We start from the raw sequence: 21,036 nt of genomic DNA on the forward strand, positions 1-21,036 counted from the left end.
AGGCGGCGGGGCGGCAGCGCCCCCTGCTGCGCCGCCCGGCCCCGCGCGGCGGGCATGGGCCCGGGCCCGGCTCCGGCCAGCGGCGGGGGTCGCCACCGGTCCCGGGGCGCCGCCCCCGCGTTTGCTTTGTAACCCGTGTAGGGTGTAGAAGTAACGTTGCAGCGGTGTCTGCGCACGGTGCTTTGTGTTTAGCGGTGTACGTGCCTGGGAAGTATTTAGGAAGGACTATTTGTCTTCAATTTATCTGATGTTGAGGAACGTTGCTGCCATAGCTGTGTGAACGTAGTGCCTTGCAAAGCCTGCCTGCTGGTTTCGTTTGTGGAGAGCGGAGGGCTCCTTCAGCCTGGACCTGCAGCAGTGGTTTGGAGCAGAACTCTGTTGCTAGCAACTGATGCGAAAAAAACATTAGTCACAAATTTCCATGGGCTGGCCACCAGCTCTCCCAAAATGTCTTTGAGACGAACTGCAGGCAGAGGCAGCCAAGACCTTAAAGCAGATTTGGATCTCTGAGGAATTGTGCGGGTAGAAAGGGCAGTTGCATACTTCTGGCACTTCAGACAACCCCTCCGAACTCTATTCTCATCTTTTGAGCTCCTCCAGCCACAGATCTGACACTAGCATACCCAGTATGGACTGGAGAAGGATTGTCTTTTCTCGCTGCTGCTGTTGTAGAGCACAATGAGGTTGCTGACTGATGCTAGCTGCAAGTACAAGGCAGAAAAAGCTGAAGCTGACAGAAAAAAAAAAAAAATAATAATAATAATAAATGAAAAAAAAATGTAAGGAAGAAAATGGTCTACAAATTGGGAAAAGCATTCTGCTTTGACAGAAAAAAAATAAAACCTGGAATAGGAAAGGAAAGGCATGAAAGAGTTAGTGACAAAATATCATGTACAGCTGGGGAGATGATGGTTTTATTGGTATTGCAGGGGGGAGGGAGAAGCTGAGAGGCAGTGAAAACACAATTTGGCCTAAAATTGAATTTCTCTGATAAGGAATTTCAGAAGCGGCTGCCTCATTCACTGTGCGGCCAAATAATCATATGCGCTTTAATAATCTTTATTTTACAGGAGTACGTTGCCAGGGTAACAGAGTGTAAGCAGGAGAACAGCACCTTGCAGATCACAAAGGCAAATCTGCAGAAAGAAATTTCAGTGAGTCTCTCTCTCCCTTTTTTGCAATGTAATGACGACTTATTTTTCATGCACTGATTTAATAATCTTATTGAAAGATCCTTTCCCTGTTTCTCTTATTCTTGTCTGTCTGAGCGTGGACAATGGCAAAAACCTGGAATTGTCAAGCCCACTGGGCTAAGAAAACTAACAGATGTAATATGTTTAGCATTTTTATGTAATTACGTTTTATTGCTATTTTACCCCTACTTCTATTCCTCCCTGGTTAGTTGCGGCTTCCTTTCCATTCTAGCCCAATCAGGTGATAGTAAGGGGCTGGGGGAGAGTTAGTAATTGACTGCATTAATCGGAAATTATTAGTTGAACGTATTTTCAAGGGTGGGGGTTGGTTGCAGAAATAGACCTTTTAGGAAGGGATGAATTGAATTATGGTCAATGCAATAATGAAGCCTCTAGGCTATAAGCTGTGGAGAGGACAGTCATCTTCACAAAGGTTTTAGTGTTATTTATGATGGCCTCTGTTCTTTGGGTAACAAACATTGTGTGGCCCTACAGACAGCCACTGGATGTGCACATCTCCATTAGTTGGTCTGAAAAATAAGCTGATTTGGTACGATTAAAAATGAAAACTTTTGATGATCTCCAATATCAGTAAGAGAGAAGGAACGTTGCTACTAAACCTTTGGAAGGGTGCAGTTTCTGACGAGACTGTGGCTTGTAAACATTTGCCTCTTGTTCTCTTTCCCATGGGCCAGAGCTCAGGAAGTAAGCGTGGGAAAAGCAATAGTTGTAGGCTGCAGGACAGGAGGTGAGGGGAAGGTTTTGTGAAATTAAATACAAAATCCAGTTTGTTTCACTGCGCCTGACAAATTCCAAGAAATTAAGAACAAAGGCTGTCACTTAAGCTCAGGTAGTCTGTTGTATTGCAACTTGGACAGGTCTCATACAGGCACCAGTAAGTAGTAGAGCATCTGAATATGTGTCTCTGGCATAGTGAAATGGCAAGGCTAAGGAAAAAGACTCAGGCTCTGTATTTTGCAACCTTATCCAAGAATACCATGCTTTTTGTGGTTTGAGTTGAGGCTTATCAATGTTACTGAAATTAAACCTTTCTTTAAGTTGAAGTGAGCAGCTTAAAAGCTGGTACAAAGTTTTATGTATTAATCTCATGAAATAATTAATATATATATAAAGCCAAGTAACATATTCACTACAGGATTACTTCCTGCTAAATATTACTGTTTGCCTCTTAGTTAGCATCCACCAAGTTACTCTGAATGTGGGATGTTCCTTTTAAACTAGGGTTTCATAGACCAGTAAGAACTGGTCTGAGGTGTATTGCAGAAATTGGTGTGAGCTGGTTTAAGAAAGGTGTGGTTCTTTTACAGAGCACAACAGTAAGAAAATACTTGGAGCTGAAGCTGACCACGCAAGAGAACAGCTGCATGCAAGCCAGGACAACAGCGTTCTTAGCAAATTGGGCATGAGTTCTATAGCTTCATATATTTTCATATATCTCCAGGTTCAGATTGCTTTCAGTCCTATGGAAGCATTAATAATAAGATGCTTGGACTCTTGCTAACACTAACGTCTGTTTAAGCATATGAACAAACAAGTTTTAAAATGTAGAAAGTCAAAAGGATTATTATCTGTTCTTTGTGGGAATTGATGAGGAAGCCCAAGGCAGGATGGCAGAATCTGCACTTGTAGGTGGGACAATAGTTATTCACTGTCTCAGCATAAAAGGGTTTATCTTTGCACTGTTTTATTTTATTTTGCTTTCTTTAGAAATGATAAGATAAAATTTTGGTAAGAAGTTGAAGCCCAGCTTCAGTTCCCTTTGAAACCCATGCTATTTCTAGCAAAAAATCTGGGTAATTTACTTTCCCCTTCCTGCTAGTTTGTATCTTGCTGCCTTTGGGAATGGAAACTCTTCTGACCCTATAACCCCTGTGTTACTCTGAATAAAACTCTTTTTAATTGTGTTTTGAAGGAGCATGCAGGAAGCTCCCATACTACCAATCAGCTTTGCTGGTTTGGATATGTATCTCCAAGATTCATGTTGGCAGAATAACTTGATATAATTGCAGGACTGTATCAAAGATTTAATGCTTAAGAAATTTAAAGGTACGGGTCTTCATTTCTGTCTATTATTACACCGTGAGAATAGCTCCTGTGTACTCTTGTCTACCAGGTGTATTGCAGGAGGACCTGAGCAAGCATGCATGCTCTTTAAGGTGATAGAAAGCCACGCAGTGGTATTATTGGAATGTTCAGCCTGTACTAATATACTCTTCTGCTTGACAGAGCTTATTTGAGCATAGCATTAGCACAGTGACACGGTGTTTGGATGAGATCTTTCATACCTTTTTTCTTGCAATGTGTGATGTGGAAATACAGGTGATCCTTATTGACTGGTACTTTTTTCACTGAATTAAAAACAAATAAATGTTCTAGATAGAATCTATATTTTATACTGGTCAGAAGTGAGTCTGGCTCATTTGAATGAATGTTTTTAAAGTAGTCCTGTCTTTTAGCTGTTTGGGAGCTTAATATAGAGTTTTATATTAGGAAGACAGCAGTGAATCAATTTACATTTATGCATTGCAGGAGCTATCACTTCAGCAGGTACTTACACACTTTAGACCTGTTCATTACATTGTTTGCCTTCTCATTTTACTCAGAAAGCATAAACGTTGCTTTCGTTTCTTTACATTTAGTATAAATGCATTTAATATTGAGACTTGTCCCAGCTGGAACCTGCAGGCAGTCAGTACACAGAGTTGCTTTCAATTTGCAGACATTTTTCGTAGCTGTGATAATGTGCCTCTGTTTGGCCTTCAGCATTCCAAAAGTAGGAATGCCACTTAACCTGAGTCCTGGCTCCCTGTTACTGTTTGATCAGTAACAGTAATGCAGTAACTGCCTCAGACAAATGACTATACTAAGAACACTCCCAATTGCCCTGTAATAAAACCACTATCCTCCCTGAAAGCGAAGATGAGGATAGAAAGGGCAAGTATGATTGGAAGGTCAACAAGTTTGAGCACTGACAGAATGAAAGAAACAAATTATAACACCGAGGACATGTTGCTGAAAATGCCCTCCGTCTAATTCTTGGCTTAACTAGAGCCAAGGTGTGCTAGCTTAAGTCTCTCAGCTGTCCTTCTTCCACAGAAGAGGATACAGAATCTTAGCATCCTCTCAGCCTCTGGGTGGTTGATTATTTGTTTTAAATTTCAGTCTTTGAGACCATGCACAGAAATGTTAGAAGCTAATGAGTATCACAGAGCATGCCACTCTGTGTGAAAGTTAAACTCATTCCTCTGTGCCCCCCATGTTTTCAATGGCATATGGTCTCAGACTCTGCTTGGCCTAGAATGCCTGGTATAGATCCCATTGTGTACTGATTTATCACTTTTTTGAGGGCATGTGGCTAATGATAGACTTGCTTCAGAATATGTATTTTCATAAGGTACAAGGAAATACTGTGTCAGCACTCACTCAAATGAGGTAGGAAAACAAAAGCATGTTACAACTTCTGTGTTCTTTAATCTTTTCTGTTTCTCCCAAAGGGGACACTGGCAGAGTTGGCTGCCGTGTCTTGTCCCACTGATACCATAAGTGGGAGCATAAGAAGGCAGCTTGTGGGAATTCTATTTTATTTGTTTTGGCTAAACCCTTTACTCACTGTGGTAAAATAAGTATAAGAGCAAACTTTAGGGAGCTTTCACCATCCTACGTTTTTGCTGACCCTAATCTTTTTTTAAGTCATGAGTTATTTTGAAAAGGCTGCTTGCCTTTTGGCTTTGAAAGATTCTGATATTTTTAGCTGTGTTTTATTTTCTACTGTAAGCCATGAAATCTATGTGCCTACACAACGTTGTATTTCCTTTATGTTTCCAGGACTTGAAGTTTGAGAAAACACTCTGATTATACTGGGCAGCTTTGAAGAAGCCTTATGCAGTGACAAGTGTGCACCTGAGGAGCAGAGGGAGGGAGTTTCTTTTGGGAAGTGGGGGATGGAGAAGAGGCATCATGCAAAGAAGATTTAAAAAGCCAAAGCGCTGCCTTGGCTTGCCTTTCCTCTGTGTTGCCAGAGCCTGTGCCTGCCTGCTTCAGGCCTCAGGGGCTGTTGCTGCTGCCTTGCGCATCCTGCACGAGTGCCATGGCTGTCAGTGAGCTGGCTATCCTGAACAAGCTTCTTGCAGTCTGCTTTAATGCCATCCACATCATTTCTGTAAGTCATTCGGTGTTTGTTGGAGTAATGGCTTGAACTTCACTGTTTTATGTTCCAGATACTACTTTGACCCTTGGGCTATAACACCAGCCCAGTGATTATTCAGTTTCTTTTATGATGTGTCTTAGTGCCAACAGAAAAGAGTGCAAGATATCCCTGTGCAGCCTGATGTTGATCACCTGGGATGTACGAACATGGCAGTACAGGGCTTGGACATAGATGACTTGCTATTCCATGATAGCTGTGACTGATTATAATGCTGGATTTTTTGCAGTACCAATTAATGCCATAAACTTTTTTTTTGGTTCATACAGGTAGCTCATTTAAAAGCTTGTTTCATTACTGCAAAACATGCATGAAATACTGTAGTACAAATCATTTCTTAATGTGAAGTGTCTGAACAAAGTAGTTTAAAACAAAATGTACTGACTCTAGTTTGGGAATATTCATAGGGAAAATAATTCCTGTAGGGAAAATGTTTTAGTGATCAATGTTTACTCCAGCAGGAACTGCAAAAATCCGTGCAAAAGTGGGTTAGGTAGAGTTTAGACCCAGTTGTACAACAGCCCTCTTCAAGCTGAAAGGTGACCGTGTCCATGCGTCTGTTTACACATGCAGAGATAGATTTGCTTAGCTTCTCTGTAGATGAATATCCAAGTTCTGCTGATTATAACATGGAAATGAGATTCCCTTTTTATTGTCATATTCTTACCACAAAAGTGCTAACCCAGGGTATGACTTTCTAACCATCAGAACTGTTGAAACCATGTTTCTGTGACGTTGTTTTTCTAAATCATTTTACTCCTGGATAACCTGTACACCTTGCTGTCCGTTTCAAGAACTCCTCCTTATGTGAGGTGTTTACAAGATATTGCCAATCTGTATTCCTGCAGTGGCAGAGATCAGAGTGTGCAGAATAATAGTTATTGGCTCAATTGTCACTGGTGGACAATTTCCCTGCACAGGAAGTTGATCTCTGTTCAGGATGGAAGCAACCATTTTGTGAAGTCATTGTGCATGGTCTATTCAAGAGCTGCAGAATTACTCTGATAATTCAGGTTACTGAGTTCGGGATGCTTTTCTCTCAGTTGCACCTGAAGAAAAGATGGTGGCTACAGGGGAACTCTGACTATGTGGTATTAAAACCTCGCAGATCAGTTGGAGAGTAATGTGTTGCATACTTCCAGTTTTGATGCACTAGTCAGGAAGAATGCAAAAGATAAAGATCAGTGGCATTAGTGTGAATCACTAACGTGGTTAGGTGAATCAATAAACCCACAGGATGTTTCAGACTCTAGAGCAGTAAGAAACAGTACAGCTATACATGGGAGGCATTGGAAGGATATATATTCAAAGCTGTCTTCCAGAGAGACCAATACCTGGGGACTGTTCAGATGTCTGAATGTTGACATGGAACTGAAAAGTAATGAAATGGTAATAGAAAACCTCAATCTGAATAGGCAGTTCCATGGAAAAAGTAGACAAAGAAAAAAATGGGACCCCGGCATATCCTTAAAATTACTTAACGTGAAGGGAGATGTCTGCCTTTGCTGTTTACTGTATGGGATGTCTGAAGTTTAAAAAGTAAAAAAAAAAAAAAAAAAAAAAGCTCTAAAACTCTTCACCTAAAACATTTTGTTCTTTCCCTTTGTTCTGTGCCTAAATTAACTCTTACTGATATTCTAACTTTAAACAGATGTCTCTCGTGAAATAAAGTTATTTGGTTTTGCAGTTGCCAGACTCATGTTCTGACATTTCTTCCTGTGAAGATACCAGAGATCCAATTGTGGCTTCTTAAATTGAGTGGTGGCCAATAGTCAGGTTCTAAACCAGTAACCACTGTATTCCTTGGAAGTTATCAGCACCTTCATGGAGGGAAAAATCATGCTATGATGTTCTTTTACTTTGTAAGAGGTGACTAGTTCTCAGGAGCATATCCATTTTCCAACCCCTGGTAGTACAGCTGATGCTTAGGGTAACAGATAACTAAAATGAGAGGATCTGGAATTTTGTGACTATTATCAAAAGTGTTAAGAGAAGATAAATTTAAAGTAAACAAAAGCAGCTCCTGCATTCAGCTGGGATTCAGAATAGCATTGATGCAGCCGCAAAAAGCTAAAAGTTGTTGGGAGTGTTGCCTGTGATATGGTTGATGATGTGTAGCAGCTGAACTGGTAATGCCTTATAAGGAATTTTATCTCTGGAGCTCTTTAGTGAAAACCCAAACTTACCAAAACAAAAATCTTCAAGTTCTTTTAAGCAGAGTCCTAGTTAAACTATATAGTTTGTGAATTGGGGTGATTTTACTGACTGGATATTAGATAGTGGGTTGATTGAGTTTGCATCTCATAGTTGGATAAGTGAAAGCCTAATTCACAATGCCATTATCACATCACCTTCTGTTTCAGAAGTCACTTACCTTTGTTCACATTACATTAAGAAAGTAATTCAAGTTTAAAGTGCTTCAAATAGTCTGGGATCTCAATGCTTCCTTCAGGGCTGACACAGGTGGAGAAACATGGGTTTTGATACTCTCAAGGTGAGCAGAGCTGTGCTTGGTCTAAGATCAGTAACTGTGACACATGCTCGCTGAACTCTGCAACTCTTGCAATGTGAGCAGACTGGGGGAAAGACAGAAAACGTTACCTGATAATTTCTGTTCTGATACAGATCTCTGTTTACTAAAGCCCCAGGATTTGTATAATTCACATCATCTCATAAAGCAGGAAGCTCTTTGAGAGTCTGCCTGTCAAAATTTCTCATAGAGTCTGTGCTTCTTGCACACTTTAAACTGGAATCATAAGCAATAGTTTCCATTCAGGTTGCAGGCAAGTGTGCATTCCTTTCATCCACTCTCCAGAGCAGAGGGGTTCTATATCTCTTTCATACTGTTTTTACTTTGGCTCCTCTACAGTAGAAAGTTGTAAGTAGTCGTATTTTTTCATTTCTGGAGTTCAGTAAATGGGCTTATTTACATGTAATGTTGAAAACTGGCTATGTGCTTCAGAACCAAAGCATCAATTGAATGATGATCTCCAGGTCTCCACGTCTGAAAAACAGTCTGTTGCACTATTTCTGTACAGCTGCAAAATCACTCTTGCTCTGCTGAGTAGGTAAAGAAGTCACTTTGGACAAGGGGAGGGCTGAAAAGCTTGAATTCGTAGTCTCTGCATGCAGTCAGCACCTCTCAGACCTAGCTTCAAAGACTGTCTGGAAAAGCTTAGCAAAGTACTCTAACACCTATTTTGGCACTAGCCACAGTAATCGTTTCTTGATGCTTTGTTTGGTATATTCAAGAAAAACACCCAAAGCTGTATGCATGGTTTCTTCACCCTGATATTGCTTATGGTCCCACATTACCCCATTCTATGAGAGGATACCTTTAGTGACTCTGTCCTGTTTTCAAACCACCACTACCTTATCTGTACCTTCCTGGAGCCAAAGCACCTTGGGCATATTTTTTGAACTCACTTCTGCCATTATTATGACATCTTTTTTTTGTCAGCTTTACAAGGCTGAAATAAATTTTGGTCCTCCAAATAGGTGTCTCCTTTCAGTTGGGGCATCATCTAAAAGAAACACAATACTTTTGTTTACTTAAAATGATCAGGTGTAATCAGATGACTAACCATCATCTGCACATGTGCCTTCACTAGAAGAAGCTGCACTTCCCTAGGAAATACCATTGGATTATACTGACCTGAGCTATGAAAACTCCAGTTTATTGGTTCCAGTGGGCATAACTGGGACATTTAGACTCCACTGTCTGCATGGCCAGTGGTTACCAAAACACAAGCCATCTTTGCCTCATGCTGAAGTATCTCTCTTAAAAAATTGTGTATGCTCCTACAGACACTGTTACACATAATTCTCTGACCAGTAGGCTTATACATGATGATGCCTGTAGAAGAATGGGGTGAAATAATAAATTTCAAAGAACAGTGGTTTCAGGAATATCACCTGTCTTCCTTGGTCCTTGCCACAAGGGAATTAGTTTTTAGAAAAATCTGCTGTAAAAGAATAGTTTGTTCTTAAGTTTTCACTTCATTTGTCAAATTAATTTTCTGCAAATTGGAAGAGATAATAAGGTTTTATTTGTTTGTTTGCTTCTTTAAGTCTTCTTGGTCCATCTTATCCTTGCTACTTAGCTCTTGCAGCCAAGGAAATTCACAGTAATTTTCATTAACGCTTTTCATACCAGCTTACATTGTTGACTATTTTGTTTATTGGATTTCCTACTTAAAATCTGTTTCTTTATTGGTTCCTCTTTAATTTCCTCTTCTTTTGCAGAGCTGCATGAAGGTAAGCAGAGTCCTAAAGCTATTCTATCTGAAGTTCTGGCATTTTATATATATATAACTTCAGGGCTGATGGCAATGATACCTGGGATTATTTATGGGTTTTCATAAAAAAAAAAAAAAAAAAAAAAAAAAAGAGGAAAATACAGAACTACAGAACTGCATGACTTCTCTCTTCCTTCCCCTTTTCCCAACCCCCTCCCCACAGAGGAGTTTAATTTTAAATGATAAATGTGGAAATTAGAGACCGTCGAGAAAATCCAATTTGGTGAGGAGTTTTAAAAATCCCATAATAAACGCAGAGTGAAATGTATGATTTAATGCGGGGCGCCAATGGCTGCTATTATGTGCTATTAGCAAATCGGGGTTGAGAGTGAATCTTTATCACTTGGTGAGTGCGGGTTAGGCCTGCCTTTGCTTCTGCTATTGATTTGTAGCCGCTTGTCATAATGACATCGGGAAGCAATGAATGGAAGATGTGCTTTTGATAGGATTGAAGGGGTGCAAAGGGGGGAGAAAAAATTCAGCAAGTTTTCTATCTCTTCTGCCTGATTAGATTTTTTTCTTCTTTTAAGAGCTTCCACATTCCAATAAAAATGCTAAATCAGCTCTGAAGCAGAATTGTTAGGGAGTAAATAGCTAGTCACATTTAAAGAAGGAAAAGATCTGACTTTACAGCTCTGACTTTACAGCAGTGGATGAATCTAAAGAATATTTCTAGCTCCACAAAAATAATAGTGGTGTGTGGTGTGAGGGTGGTTGATAGCTGGGTAAGAGCATCTGCGCTGATGGCACTGCAGACAGCCAGACCCAGATAAGGTAGTGTGTGCACCTGATGTGGCTCATCAGAATATACGGAAATTAAATCACTGATGTGTCTTTATTTAAGAAAAGGAGAATATGATTCTTGATCTCTGAACCAAAGGTACCTGAAATGGAAAATCCAGACTTTGCCTTTGAGTAGCAAATAATAGAATTCTCCTTTGCATGTGGGAAAGGAAGATCTTTGTCACTTATAATTATAGACATTTCTCAACAGAAATCTAAAACAAGTTTTGATCAAAGGGAGTATAACTGCTGCACTAGTTGGCAAACGCAGCATGCCTGTACTGAAGGACATTCTGGAACACAGGTTCTTAGGAAACGAGAATAGGCTTGCTATCCAGCCATGGGTCTGGTGCACATGGTGAATAAGACAAAATCCATGTGTACTCAGGAGTGTATCTGTGTATGGGTCTACTCATGATGGCCCCCATGAATTTGCATTTCTTATCGGAAGATCCTTGCCATTTTAATTTCCTGCCTCTCCATCATTCTGCCCTCCCTGGGAAAGGGAGGAGGGGCTGTGTGCTTCCTGAGGAGCAGAACTCCACTTTGAGTTCCTTCTTTATGAAAGTCCATACTGATTTTCTCTCGTTATTATTGTTACTCTAGTCTGCTGTGATGAAGGGCTGTAGGCTGATTAAGGGTTGTGACTCTGATAGCCAGTTCCTCCCTTTTGCCCTAACTAACCTTAACTATTCTTACTTACAGAAACCTTCATGGGACAGCTGAATGAGCCTGGTTTACAGGGCTCGCTGGCAGAGTATGAAAAGGCAGATTAGAAATCAATGTAGAGAGTCCAAGTGCCTACTTCATCACTCAGGAGAAAGAAATACAGTATTTCTGGTCTGAGCCTTGTACTCATTAAAATAAAATCCTTTAAAAAACTTCTAAATTAAAACAGTGATCAGTAGGAGTGGGGAAAAATTTATGCAGAGGGAATTTTCCAAAGGAGGACAAGCTGAAGGCAGCGTGCAGATGAAGTATGTTGTTTACCATACTGCCCATTGGCTTTATGGAGCTGTCTGTGTGTACCGTGCTTGTGTTCAGTAAAGATTTGTTTGTAACCTAATGGACCCATAACATGGCAACCCAGGGAAGCTGAAAATACTGGGGAAAGGGATCAGAAAGACAGACCTGCTAGGGGGAGATGGCTGGCGGTGCTTGCTGAGGGCAGCCTCCGCCACGAGGCTGGCGACCTTGGGGAGGGCAGCCTGACAGGAGTGACAAGTTCTTGTGCGAGAGCACGGGGCAGGCGGGCGGGCTGGGGTGTGCGAGGCACGAGGCATTGGCAGCAGCCGGAGGCCCAGCAGCGCCCGCCGGCCGGCCGTGTGAAGCAGGCCTGGCCCAGGGGCAGGAACCGATGGGACACAGCCTGGGACAGAGACGGGTGCAGCCGGACTGGGTCCCATCCCGTGCTCACAAGCTGGCTGTCGGTGGACAGAGGAGCTGGCCTGCGGAGCCAGCCCAGAGCCTGCGCCGCCTCCCAGCACGGATCTGGCTGCCCGGCGGCCGACGGCACGCTGCGTGGTCTGCCCTAGCAGCAGCCCCGCTGGGCAGCGCCGCCTGGGCAAGTTGGCCACAGGGTCAGTGCTAAACAAGGTCTGGAGCCCTTGGACTGTACAAATCCCCTCAGCTACCTCCAGCAGCCACGAGGACCTAAATGGGGAGAAACATGAATAGGAGCAAGGGGAAGGAGAGAGTTGTGGATGAGGAGGACTTGTGTTCATTCTCCTTTAAAAGCAGTATGTTGTTAGGGGTGTTGCACATTTTCTCACTAGAAGTGTGTTTCAGTGTAGCTGTATAGTGTGCGGAGTTTGAGAACAAGACTTTTTCATTAAGCAGCTATCTCCTTTACTGGGTTTCTGTCATTGTTTCCAGCGAGATGGAGCTGAAGTGTCTGGTCCCAGCCTGCAACTTCAACCAGGACTTCTGCACAAAGCAGTGTTTTAAATGTACAATTCTGAACTTGGAATTGAGATTTGATACTCTTGTATAAAGTCCATTTTTTGGCCTGTAACTGGATTTTATTGAGATGAGATCATGAACTAATTTTGGTGGGGAGGAATGTGTTATTCCACAATGGAGTGGAGGATGAAACTATTCACTACTGGCTTGGTTTTATTTGTGTGTTTCTCTTTTTGCTTGTTTGTTTTATGTTCCTGAAGTCTGGGCATATTACAGTAAGTACTGGCTGAAGAATTAATAGGCAGAGCGCAGAGGATGCAGCTGAGAATGCATGTTGACTTAGGCTAGTGCATAGACTTTTCATCCACCTTCACATTGTTGTGTATAATGGAAAACATGCTAAAATATAATAAGGTTGCAGTTAACTTTGCAGTCCAAATATATATTCCTATATATGAAGAAGTTCCTATTCATTCAGAACCTAATTATGTGTTTACTGATCCCATCTAGGGCCAGTCTTGTTCCCATTATAGTTTCTGGCAAAACACTCATTGACATCCGAGGTGCAGGATTAGGACTATGCTACTCTCCTTGCCTGTTCTGTCACCCTGGCTTACAGCTGTCTCATTGCGGATAGAATTGGCACTCAGATGTGGAACATCGGTTTGTTCCTTGCCAGCCATCCAGCACAAGCAGGGAATAAGGCTGAGGAGTTGAGGAAATAACTGAGATTTATGTGAAGGGATAGTAATGTATGCACACAGCTTGTCTTCATCATTCTGAGCTTTGAGTATTTATCTTCCCTGCCTTAATGTTAATCCTGTTGGTATTTCTGTGGTTGGCTGTTTTTATTGGTAGACCTTAAGAAAAGAAATTGCTTTCTCTGCTCTACCCGGAACTAGAAGAGAATAGCCACCAGGAGAGAGCAAGTGTGCAGCAGTGGAGAATGAAGAGGCCATGCAGTAGAGCTGTATGGAACCGTATGTTTTTAAAATCCTCAGTGTTTTAAATGAAATATAGCATCTCAGCTGACCTTTTACAGCATTCCTGGTTCCTATAGAGACTTTGTGCTATACTCAGTAGACAAGTTCTTTATATCCAGTTGGGATATTCAATGCAATTTGCTTCCATTTAGAGCATGAAAGGAACAAGCCTGTTTCAAAGCACCCTTCTCCTCATCTACACATACTCAAATTTCAGTGTATCCTTCTGCCCTAGCTGAATCCTAATGTATTGTACATAAATGTAAATCCTTTATCTACCTGGTAATTTTCAAGATATGTCTACCTACTCTAATTCTAAAGCTATTATGAAAAAGGAGTAGAAGTTGCAAAGAACATACATGTATTTTATAAAATTAAGAACTGAAACCAACCAAAAAAAATAGATGTATATAATTTGTCAACTAAAGATGCTAACTGTAGACATGGGAGACATACTGGGTAGTAATGAGAATTTTGCCTGTCACAATACTAATAGAGGAGCCAGTTTTATGCACTTGCAGGCTTACATTTTTGAGTTACAGCTTCAAAACACAGTTCTGTATTATGTTGCTTTGGCACTAAAAATAAACAAGTTAGATAAGAATTGAGGAAGGGTCATCTTTTGAACAGCTCAGCCATATCAGTCACTTTTAAAAGCAGGAACAACATAAGAAATGCCCTGAATGTTCCATCTATTCCAGTATTCAATCTCCAGCAGTGGTAGGGAAGATGCTGTGTAAGGCAAGTCCACAAACCCCACTGCTATGAGCAGTAGGTTCCCTCTAGGGTGCACAAGCATTGGTTTTGGGATAGTTGAAAATGTATCTCTGTTTCCTTACACTTGCTGAGTTCCTGATGGTATCTACTGGCTAGTCATTTATTCTTCATTCTGAGATTATTTAGTGTTATTTTGCTTATTTATAACTCTTTCCACCTTTTCTTTGATTTTCTAAACATAGTGAATAATATACCTTCAAGAATTTCCATTAAGTGGCTGACAAATGCTCCAATTTTACTCGAGTTCTTTGTTCTTCCTTAAACCCTCAGGTGATAGATCCAGGTCATAAAGAAAGCATGCAACAGAGTTCCAAGTAAGAGCCAAGCCTTTTGACCTCTAGTAGATGTACAAGACTGTGTGTCTTCAAAGGCAATGTACTGCTTGCTTAGTTACTTGATACTGGAGGAAAATACCTTTTTACAAGTTGTTAAAACCAGGCCAGACATAACTGTACTGCAGTCTGTGTGCTTTCTCCATTCTCAGATATGAACCTGTGCTCAACTTCACAAGCTGCTATCCTACAGGAGATAGGAAAGTACTTGCTACAGAAATTCAATGCAAACTCTTGATGTGTCTCATGTTGCTTTTTTGCTACAGACAAAATAGAGGGGATTACCACCTGACCTGCCTTTGTTCAAGAGCATCTGTTGACTATGAATCACAAAGGGTCGGACTCTTTAGGAATCCATCTCACCTCTCAAGAGCAAGTCGTTTCAGCATGCTTGTACAAACAGAATGGATTATTTCTTAGGCATGAATGAAACTGTGGGAGCCCTTTGCTAGATGGGAAGTGCTATTTTGGACCAGTCTTCCGTGGTGTTTGATGATAATATAACAACCTGATCCTCTGCATTTATTTATGAAAGTAAATGGAAGCCAGGAATCAACATTGGAAAGCTTTGGTGCTAATGCAATATTACTTCTAGAATGTTTGCTTGTGTGATACTTCTAAAAAGATGAATCAGCAAAAGTACAAAAGGCAGCACACCAAACTATTTTCTGTCTTGTTCTATTGGCTCTTACGTGCAAATTTTATAATAGCAGTAAAGGAGGCTGATATGACATCTTTCAAATATGAAGAAGCTTCTGCCAAGGGGAAAGGAATAATCTGTTTTCTATGTTTAAGAATTAATGATTTAAATAGCAGGTAGGTTAGATTAGCTGCTCTGAACCTGTAGTCTGTAGACCCCTGGGGTTCTTTTGAAGGCTCTCTGGTCCATCTGTCTTTAAGTGTTAGCAGACGTGCTTTTTCCAGTTAAGAGTAATCGTTCATGTTGTGATTTTTTTTTTTTTTTATATGTAGATTTTTATTGGCATCTTCAGGAACAAAGCTGAAGCTATACTGACAAGTTCCTGAGAAACCTGATCTGATTAGACCTGCTTTGAGGAGAGGGTTAAACTAGGTGACCTCTGGAGGTCCTTTCCACCCTAGATTATTCTTTTGTATTTTCAGAGAGCTGAGACATCTTTTTGCAAGGTTGCAGGGAGAGGCTAACTTCAGCCTTTTGTGTGTTTTGCCCCAAGAGTACTGAGATTGTGGCCCATGGCATGACTCTCAACAGTCTGAGGCAAGTTGCACTAACTTCTAATGACTATCACTGTAAGACGTTAATTGTGCTAACCCCTTTCTTTGTTCTTTGACAAGGGCAGAGTAGCACAAGCCTAGTTTGACCTTATTGGACTACATGTAAAATAAACCAAGATTTGAGACAAAAAACACTAGTAAAACCTGGGCATCTTTAAGTTGAAATAATTATTTGGACTAAGAAAAGGCATTTGGGCAGCTGGATTATTTCTATAATAAGCAAAGATATAATTACAATTTCAAAGAATATTTTTAAATGTCTGTGTTGCAAGGAGAATTGGCAATTGTTTTCTAGGAATTCCTTCCCTCAGCTAGGTGAGGAGGAAGAAGAGAAGAAGGAGGAAGAATGCCACCAGTAGTCCTTGACTAGAATCCTGCACTTACTATTATATTACTGTTCCCTGTTCTCTGTAGCACAAAGGAAGAGGAAGTTATTGTTAGTACATGGGGGCAGCTAAAGCTTTAAATGTTTTCTCTCACCTTATCTTTGCTTTACCCCTCATATTCCTTTGCTTTGTATTTCATGAGTCTAGCATAGCCCTAGACATAGAAACCTCTAAAACTTCAGTGGCTAAGTGAAACAATGGCATATCAAACCATAGCATAAGTTTGGTAAGACTTTTCAGAGACTGAAAATGTAGATTATCTGAGCTACCTGTTTTTCCTCTTTTATGTGATTTTCTTTAGTTTAAAAGGGAGGAGGGGATAGTGGGATTTAACAGCAGCTTCTAAAATTCTCTCTTCTTTCTAGCAAGTACAGGTGATATGTTTGATAGCTCCTAAAAGCACATTGATCATTTTCAATTTGGAAGGTTTTATATAATAGCACTGTTTGTTACCAAAGACAAGATCAGGGATGTTTATTGAGATACTGTTTGTTAGAAGAGGGTCTCAGATGTTCTCCACAGTGATAGGCATCCAGAGCCCTGTCCCACTGCACATGAACCCCTCTACTCCCCAGAACCAGCTAGGGTTCAGTTTCCAAACATGACTAGCTGAAGCTCTGCTGGAGTTTCTCAAAGTCCCCAGCAAAGATGAGAATTTACTTAGTCATGATCTTTCCAACAAGATGCAGAAAAATTATTCCGTGGGTAGTTATAAGGTAGTCTGTCCACTGCTAATGTTCTTTCTCATTTTCTTGCTTCAAAATAAACAAAAAACTGTCTTATATCATAAAGCACAAGTGCCTTTGCAGTAATTCCATCCAAGATCTAATCAGGTGTTGTGGACAGTATTGTCTTGTAGTTGTGAATTGTTCAAGTTAGTTGATTTCTGTTCTCATTATGTAAACACTTAAATATTCAGTCTTTGCTATAGAGCCCTTCTTCAGAACCTAAGGGTGCAGTTTCTGGAGCTATTTAAACATAGATAACCTTCCATGCTAAGCAGAAAAATTCCATCCCTCTCATCTTCCCTTCCTAGCCTTTAACTTTTGATCCTTCAGCTCCCTTGTGCTGGTATTGGTGCTCCTTCAGCTGCATCATGAGATTGATCAGAGAGGTAAGCTGGGTGAGAAAAGTTGTGGGTTAATGTCACAGGAGAGATGGCAGGAACGTGCAGAAGGAGGAAGGCAGGATGTCCCCCTTATCCTCCTTGGTAGTTTTCCAGACATAATAGATTAAACCCATGGTAAAACGGCAGCCTGACTTTGGATGGGGGGTGCAGCATGTTCAAGATTCACTGCTTTGGGATGGAGGAACTGCAAGATAGACTCTAAACTATTTTCAGTGATCAAGGATTGTGGTGTTAAAGCTAACAGGTGAGATGACAGCCATACATCAATTTAGCAAACAGAGCCCTTGCTTCCATGTGCTCTGCTGGGAGTCAGTGGTTCTGTGGGACACATGCCAGGTGCTTCAGGAGCATCCTCTAGCCATATATCTCACAGGGCAGGCAGAGGGGATGTGCTAAGCAATAGCCTCACTCGCAGGCTTCCAGATGACAAATACTGCTTAAATGAGTCCATTAAAGTAAAATAAACCCTCCTCAATGTACATGGGGAACATATATAACACGTGTATATTTGCTATATTTAAAACCTGAATCTATAAAAATGGTGTAGTATATATTTTGAATAAGATACAGTCAGAGCTGCAGGGTGGTAAGCAGTGTGTTTTGAGAAAATTTGTGATCTTCTGAAATATGATCATATTCTGAGAGAGGTATGTAGGATACAGGACAACAAAATACTTGTTTTCATGGAGATGTGATCCAGCTGGTCTGTTGAGGCTTTGGAGAATGCACTGTATGCTGCTCGAGACTAACTAGATAGCCTTTCTAAACATGAAGACATTTGAGAAAGTTTTACATTTTGGAGGCCATCTGTCCTCTAACCCTCTCCCAGGGCAGTTTTCTCCTGCAACTCCGCAGCCTTTGGAAGTAATGTAGCTACAGCAGACAAGTGGAAGTAAGGAGCTTTAGGTTCAGGAGAGCTAGGTGTTCAAGCAACATAAAATCCACCAAAACACCTGGGTGGAAGGAGGAAAGTCAGGAATGGAGAAGAATATATTTGCAGTTATGAGTGCTGGAGGGTGCTTTGTCTGGGTCCTGGAAATGGGAAATAAAGACAGCTGAAGGAGAGAGGAGAAAAAAAAAAAAAAAAAAGAGGGAGTATGGAACAGAAAAGTGTCTCAAAGCCTGGGTCAGTGAGTTATGTCTTGAAGGGATGTGTCTTGTTGGCCCAGTGGGGTTGAATTAGAAGGACATAAGCATAGTGAAATCTTCAACAAAAGAGCTGAGAACAGGTCAAGAATAGGCTTTGTATCCTGCTAACATAACAGCTTGTGAAAGGGAAGCAAGATCCTTTGTCACCCCAAGTCAAGTATGTTGCAGCACGTTCCATGATTTTAGGTTTGTGGGTAAAGAAGGGTGATGAAGTAATAGAAGGTAAAATCACCCCCCTTTTGGGGTGCACAAAATGTTATGGTGAGCTGGTGAGAGATGAGAGCATGGTGGCACATGGAGAGATGAGAGCTGGACCGCAGAGAGAAGGGAGAATGTAGTATGGCGTAAAGAATGCTGAAGTTCAACTGATCTTGTTCTGCTTTAGGATTCTTGCAGTGCTGTTCCATCACGCTGGTGATAGAGCCCTCTGGAAGGTACCACACTTGCCTGTAGGGAGCCCTGATGGTAGTAGGCTCGGTGCTCTCCCGTGAGGGACCATTCAAACAAGTTGTCCGGAACCGATGGGGTTTGTGCCTTTCATTGGACTGTGCTTTTCTGCATATTTCCTTTGTCAGCATAAAAGTCTGAGATCCAAACTATGTTGTAATAATTTACATGCATATACCCTCCCTGGCAAATAAGCTTGAATAATTAAAGGATTTTAACAGTAAAAAGTATGTTTCAATTATTCAGAGGGTTAACATCCACCACCTTGTCTAAGTGGAGAAAGAACAGGTGGCAAAGTGAGGTTTCTCTCTACAGCTTAAATGAAATCAGTCCTCACCAACCCCAGTTACTTCTTTGCCTGCTTATTCCTGTGTTAATTTAATATGGATCTTCATAGGGGCTTAATTTGAGAACAAGGAGGCAGCAGCTATGTTCTGTCTCCCATCTCTGTACAGCTCCTCCACTCATTGCCTCAGCAGACAACACTTTGGCTTGCTGCCTTGGAAGGATGATATTTACTACAGTGACTGTCAGAGGAGTGGGATTTGTGATGACTGGGATTTTTCAAGTGGGTCTCAGTCCTGCTGGCTCGCAGACAGAATGAACTGTAAAGGGTCATGAATACTGTGACTACTCAGGAGCTTCAGCCATCTTACCACACTTGAAGTTGTGGGAAAAACTATAGGAATCAGTTTTGACATGACCAAAGGTGTCAGCGCATTCTACATTAGAAATAATTTCTAGGCCTTGAGCTGGCTTCAAATAAATAAAAAATAAACTGGGGAGACTTTAATTACATCTCCACTAGTGATGAAACAGCACTGCCCCCCAAAATTAATGTGACTGATTTCTATATTCTATTGAAAAAAATGAGAGCTATCCTTTCCACACAGAAAACAATGAACACTTGTATTGTCAATCAGAATTTCCTCTAATGCCTGCCAACAAAAAGGTCCTGTCCTTCTGGCCTACAAACTATTTGTTCCTCTCGTACAACCTTTATAATTGTGATGTGTCTGTCATTGTTCAGAAAAGGAAAGCTGATGCCTGGGGTGTCTATATCTTTTATGTTTGGTAGGGAAGGAGTAGGCTTTGCAGTGGGATTTGAGTCTGAATCACAAAGTATAATTTTGTTGGAAATGGAAGAGTAGATGCAGTGAAAAACTGAAGAGGGAAGTGCCTCGAACTCTGAAAATTCCTGCACTTCCTATTAATAGATCTGTGTTTAAAACAATGTGAAAAATTAAATCTCTCTAAGGCATTGAACCATGTGTGTTCCCACGAGTGCTCAGCATGTGTCTGCGCTCTGCGTATCAGATATTGTCCCTCCCATATTGGCTCCAGGCTTGCATTGCAGCGGAAATCTTGGTGGGTCTTGTAGCATCAGTGCTTTGGAGATTCATAGCTGGCTTGGTGATTTTATAAAACATTTGTGTTCTCCATACTTTATTAGTCACTGACAGACTCATTGTTTATAACATACTTCTCAGCAAGCTGTTTGCAACTCATCGCCCTGCTTGCTTTATAGTCTATAAATATTTAATTCTTTAATAAACTGCTTATATGCAATATCAAATGACTGATGCATTTCTTTCCCCTCTTCAGCAGTGCTACTATTTGCAAAACAATTCTTTTTTTGAATATCAATATGTCCCATAAATGCTTGAATTTCCTTTTCTAAATAGCAATTTCTTCAGGATATTTGGTGAAATGACAAGCAGAGCAATGGTTCCCATAGCGTTGTAACAGCTGCCCCTTCCTAAAGCCTCAGGGGGAGATTCACTTCAAAATGGTCACAGACTTGTAATCAGAAATTGTTTGGGATGGTGGTGGTAATATTTCACAGCTATGTATGTCAAAGAGCACTGGTTGCCTGTACAGGCCAGAACACCTTTACAGAAGCCACGTGAGAGCATGCTCAGTACCATGCAGATCATGATGGATATCACAGCGTGAGCGTCATTTTCGCTCACTGCAGGCTGCATCACCACCTCCTCTGCTTCACACATGGACCTGTTGCAGATATGGTCCAATGCAGATATGGAAGAGCGGGTGTAGGCTTTTGCTCCTGAGCTGCTCGACTCCCTCCTCCCTGGGGTTTCTCTTACCCAGAAGCAGGCAGCAGGCTGGCAGTAGCATGTTGCTCCCAGTCTCTCTTCCTTTTGGCCCTCCTCCAGT

The 21,036-nt window shown here is 41.2% G+C and overlaps 1 protein-coding gene across 9 annotated transcripts in view; it reads left to right on the plus strand.

Moving 5' to 3' along the window:
• Positions 1–21,036, plus strand: part of PMFBP1 (polyamine modulated factor 1 binding protein 1) — a 112,673-nt gene that overhangs the window by 28,325 nt on the left and 63,312 nt on the right. For 2 of the 9 annotated variants that reach the window (XR_004753776.1, XR_004753779.1), the window contains exon 4: positions 1,071–1,154. The exons of 3 other annotated variants lie outside the window; for them this stretch is intronic. The gene's annotated coding sequence lies outside the window, so the exon portion shown is untranslated. 4 more of the 9 variants (XR_004753781.1, XR_004753777.1, XR_004753780.1 and 1 more) reach the window with 4 other exon arrangements.

The sequence above is a fragment of the Oxyura jamaicensis genome, chromosome 11 (assembly GCF_011077185.1).
Source record: "Oxyura jamaicensis isolate SHBP4307 breed ruddy duck chromosome 11, BPBGC_Ojam_1.0, whole genome shotgun sequence".
In the NCBI taxonomy this organism is placed as follows: domain Eukaryota; kingdom Metazoa; phylum Chordata; class Aves; order Anseriformes; family Anatidae; genus Oxyura; species Oxyura jamaicensis.